Raw genomic sequence first — 4,613 nt, 5'->3', positions numbered from 1 at the left:
AAACAGATTTTATACATACATATATATATATATATATATATATATATACATATATATAAATCAACAGCAAATATAAATAAGACATATGTTACACTGGGAGCCATATGCTTGACATATTTATAATATGCACATTACTACTCACAGCAAAATGTATGTTTTCTTATATATATATATATATTTACAATAATTTTCCAAATAATTATGAAGTACTACAGTTGTTTTAAACAAGTGCAAAAAGAAATGTGTGTGCTTGTATGGAAAGTATTGTGTAGTTGTTCTGGTGCAACTTCACAAGTTCGACAAGGTGGATGGAAAAAAAGCAAAATAATTATTGGAACAGTACCAGCAACACTTGTGAATGGAGAGATCAAAATGGTCAGAAAATAGAGCTGAAAAGATATTTTCTGACCATTTTGATCTCTCCATTCACACGTGTTGCTGGTACTGTTCCAATAATTATTGTATGGAAAGTAGGCAACCCTCCTCCTGGAGTGCACTGGGCATGCAAACTCCTAGGTAGGGGTGGGCTATATAGAAAATATATATCACAATACGTGAAGACATTTTAACAATACTAAAAAATAAGCATATTGCCCACCCCTACACTCAGGTGTGTTAGATTTATGTTAGCACATATATCTGTAGGATTACAACACTCACGGAAGACTGGTGTCTTCCCCTTATATAGAAAATATTCAAAGTAGTTTAGTTAACAATCTTACCATGCTGAACAGATGGAACAAGGTATCCATTATCTGAGGAGGCATCAACCAAAGAACAAAGGGAAAAAAAAAACAATTAGGAAAAAGCACTCAAGTACAAATACTAAAAGTGAGAGTGGCATGCCAGTAAACTTGTTTTGACATAAGAATGTTGTAAGTTCAGGTCAAGCTTTCAAAAGTAGTGTTTTTGAGGAGGAATGGTTGAACTGTGAAAAGAGGGAAGAACACTGAAAACTTCTGGATGCCTTACATTTATATTTCTAACAATTTTATCCAAAGTAACGTGCATGAAAGGGATAGCTCACCCAAAATATCTACTTTTGTGTTCAGCAGAAGAAGAAAACAATTCATACAGGTTTGGAACAACTTGAGGGTGAGTAAATGAATTTTATAACAGAGTAACAGAATTGTAATTTTTGGGTGAACTAGAGCTGCACCATAAATCATTAAAAGATCAAGAGCTCGATTCAAACACCAATGTGATCATATTCAATTCACCTGTATCTATTAAACCACTGAAAAAATGACACCGGAACATTAAAATCGGTGTTGGAGCTGCCTCTGACCCAGAGAAAGCAGTTATCATGTACCTGTATGAAACAGCTTCACAAACATTTTTCAACCACACAGTTTCACTATTTCTGTTTTGTATTTAAAATAGACTGCAGCAATTAACATTTTGTCAGAACCTTTAGTAAATTTCTGTCACGGCTGTGTCGAAGAAGGCACACGAGAGTGATGGTAGAATCAATAAGTAGTTTAATAACATCCAAGACAAGTAGTAGAATAACCAACAGTGGAGGGATGGCGGGGGTTTTGGAGGGGGACGAGGAGCAGGAGAATGGCTGGCAGCAGGCGGTTCTGGAGGTGGCCGGATGCCCGGGAGGAGGACGAACAACAGAGTCCAAGCTGGTGATGACAGAAGGGAACTGGAGCAGAAGCAGCCATGATGGCGGCCCACGGTGGAGCCGAAGGAGGGAGGAGCCATGGTGGAGGAAGGGCTGACGACTCCAGGGGGTCGACCAACGGCGGCGGAGGAGGTGGAGGAGGAGCCAGAGGCGGAGACGAACAGCCGAAGATCCTGGGTGACGGGGAGGATCCGGAGGGCCAAGGCGGAGCAGATAGCACCGGCAGTGACAGAGGGACGAGGTGTAGCCAGAGGAGTGGAGTCCCAACGCGGCGGATGGTCGACGACTGACCAAGGCGGAGCCGGAGGGACGATGGAGCCTGGTGGAGCTGGTGGACTGACGGGCCACGGAGGAGACGAGGGAGCTAGGAGCCATGGTGGAGCCGGCTGATCGACAGGCCAAGGCGGACTATGTGCTGCTCTCAGGGCAGGAGCATTCAATAGTTAATATCTCTGTTATTTTTAGTGTACTACATGCTGCTCTCAGAGCAGGAGCATTCAATAGTTTTCAGGGATGGTGTGTGCTGCCCACACACACCAGATTGCCACTCCCAACACCGGGAGCATAGCAGACAGGGGAACAACCTCCATGGTCGCACAGGGACAGATAGAATGTTCAGAGGATGGCGGGAGAAGAACGGGCATGTTCACATATAAATCACGTTAGAGTCAATTGAGTCCAGCGGTAGCTCACCCTCAGCGGTGGTGCAGTGGGTGGGGCTTTCCTCCAAGCCCTCGTGCTCCCTTGCATCTTCCACTGGCACACGCTCATTTGCCGGCTCTCGCACCGTGTCAGACGGGTCAGGCTCAAGCTCCGAGGCGATCCTCAGCTCTTTCGCTCTCTTTGGCGATGGCTCGTCGGTCGCGGCAGGCTCTGGCTCTCCGTCTGCGGTGGGCTCTGTCTTAGGCTCCGCGCAACGGGGTGATGGTTTGCTGGGCTCTGGGTCTGGAGTGGGACTGGTGAGATGCTCCTCGGCGGGGCCGATGGTCAACGGCAATTTTTTGCTCACCAGCACCCACTCCACAATGGCGGCAAATGAATCCCGAGGTCCACCTCCGGACAACTGCGCTCTGCACTCCTCGTTGTCAGGAAGAATCTGCAGAGGCTGCTGTCCGGGTTGCTGGAATGGTTGGCGACCTCCACGAAGATCGCCGAGTGGACCTCAAGAGGCATCTCCCTCTGCTCCACTAGCAGGAGGAGGACATCGGGATGATGTTCCTGTTTCAGGAGGGGAAGGAGATCTTGCAGGTAATCCATCAACGAAGAAAATAAAAACTGACAACAAACGGAAACAAAACAGAGAAAAGGGGCGTCGCTACTTTAAATTTTTTAAGGTCCGGTTTTCTGTCACGGCTGTGTTGAAGAATGATGATAGAATCAATAAGTAGTTTAATAACATCCAAGACAAGATAATCCACAGAGATGATGTGTAGAGACACACACCTATACGAACGCAAAACCGGACGAAGATTAGAACTAAGGAGTGATCATATAAATATAAATATAATATAGTTAAATAGGCAGACAGATGATGACACACAGGTGATGGGAATTAACTAATGAGTGCTAATGAATCAATGAACTAAACTAGGACAGGAACAGAACCAAATATGAGCACAGACGAACTAAACAGACCAGATGACTAAAACAGTGAAAAACAACAAAAAAACATTCAAAACTTGTACAATTACATATTATGTATTATTTTAATTATAGTTATTTTGTTTAGTTGTGTATTCTGAATCGTGGGAGAATCATGATCTGTATTTGAAGCAATCCAGATCGTGCAGCTCTAGGGTGAACTATCCCTTTAAAAAATTATTTACATACACATATGAAAAAATAAGTTGAATTGTAAAAGACAAGAGAAATGTTACCTCATCAGATACTTTGTTGTTTTCTACAAGGGATTCAAAACTTTCCATGTAAAGTGGATAGGGTCCAATCCTTCCAATGCTGCATCCATGCAGTCCTCCAGACTTCATAATTTGTAAGACTGCATGGGTAAAAAATTGGTAATTTTCGCTCCTTCTTCTAAAGTGTTTTTAAACTATTGTTTTAGTATTTTATATTTTTTGTGTTAAAACAATATGCAATGATCACAGAATAACATTTTCTAGAGCAAATACATATTGTAGGAGACTACACCCTTTTCCCGGTTTATTAAGAATATAGATTGTATATACATGTAATTAAAAGCACATGCAAAAAAAAAGTTTTACTTACCATTAATTTTTTCTCTGACGGAAATGTTCCTTGAAGACAGAGGGATAGGCTCACAGAAAAACATCTGAAAACATTAGCCTTAGCTATAGAGAACATTGGTATCAATCTTAAAGCATCAAATATTAAGATAAAATAAAATAAGCTCTCCTGCTCCAAGAGCAACAGCATTACCCTTCCCATACTATCCCAAATGAATTCTCCTGCCCTGAGAGCAGCATATAGTAGACTAAAAATAACAGTGATATGAAACTATTGAATACTCCTGCACTGAGAGCAGCACATAGTACACTAAAAATAACAGCGATATGAAAATATTGAATGCTCCTGCAGTAGACTAAAAATAACCGCGATATAAAACTATTGAATACTCCTGCCCTGAGAGCAGCATATAGTAGACTAAAAATAACAGCGATATGAAACTACTGAATGCTCCTGCTCTGAGAGCAGCATATAGTAGACTAAAAATAACAGCGATATGAAACTATTGAATGCTCCTGCCCTGAGAGCAGCACATAGTACACAAAAAATAACAGCGATATGAAACTATTGAGTGCTCCTGCCCTGAGAGCAGCACATAGTACACTAAAAATAACAGCGATATGAAACTATTGAATGCTCCTGCCCTGAGAGCAGCATATAGTAGATTAAAAATAACAGCGATATGAAATTATTGAATGCTCCTGCTCTGAGAGCATCACATAGTAATATAAAACTATTGAATTCTCCTTCCCTGAGAGCAGCACATAGTACACTAAAA

The 4,613-nt window shown here is 41.9% G+C and overlaps 1 long non-coding RNA gene across 1 annotated transcript; it reads right to left on the bottom strand.

Moving 5' to 3' along the window:
* Positions 1 to 722: 722 nt before the first annotated feature.
* Positions 723 to 4,067, bottom strand: LOC107702196 (uncharacterized). The gene is made up of 3 exons (XR_001635737.1): positions 3,857 to 4,067; positions 3,508 to 3,626; positions 723 to 755 (listed from the first exon to the last, which is right to left on the bottom strand). It is a non-coding gene; the product is annotated as an uncharacterized LOC107702196 (long non-coding RNA).
* Positions 4,068 to 4,613: the final 546 nt, after the last annotated feature.

The sequence above is a fragment of the Sinocyclocheilus anshuiensis genome, unplaced genomic scaffold (genome assembly GCF_001515605.1).
Source record: "Sinocyclocheilus anshuiensis isolate Anshui unplaced genomic scaffold, SAMN03320099.WGS_v1.1 scaffold618, whole genome shotgun sequence".
NCBI classification, from domain to species: domain Eukaryota; kingdom Metazoa; phylum Chordata; class Actinopteri; order Cypriniformes; family Cyprinidae; genus Sinocyclocheilus; species Sinocyclocheilus anshuiensis.
This window is presented reverse-complemented; position numbering and strand designations above follow the sequence as displayed.